Source organism: Morus notabilis, unplaced genomic scaffold (genome assembly GCF_000414095.1).
Source record: "Morus notabilis unplaced genomic scaffold, ASM41409v2 Scaffold307, whole genome shotgun sequence".
Classification (NCBI taxonomy): Eukaryota; Viridiplantae; Streptophyta; class Magnoliopsida; order Rosales; family Moraceae; genus Morus; species Morus notabilis.
This window is the reverse complement of record NW_010361515.1, coordinates 772,941-773,224: the sequence shown is the minus strand read 5'-3', so window position 1 is coordinate 773,224 and position 284 is coordinate 772,941.

Genomic DNA, 284 nt, shown 5'->3' with positions numbered 1-284 from the left:
AATATTTTTAAAATTTTTTTTCCATAGAATGAATATGAACTCCTAAGATTGGGTCCTCCCTATATTCGTGAAATAAAATACTAATTCTTAAAAGTTCTCCTAAAGCTAAAGGTGATGTTGGGTAGTATGTTCCACTAAGTTTTAGAGTAACTTCATGAAACCTACCTAAAATTTGATACAAAACTTCGGCAATTTGCCAATCAAATTCATCTATATGTCCTACTCCTAATTTTGCACACATATAGTTTGTTATAGCATTCTTATAAGGGATGCATTGTTGAAGC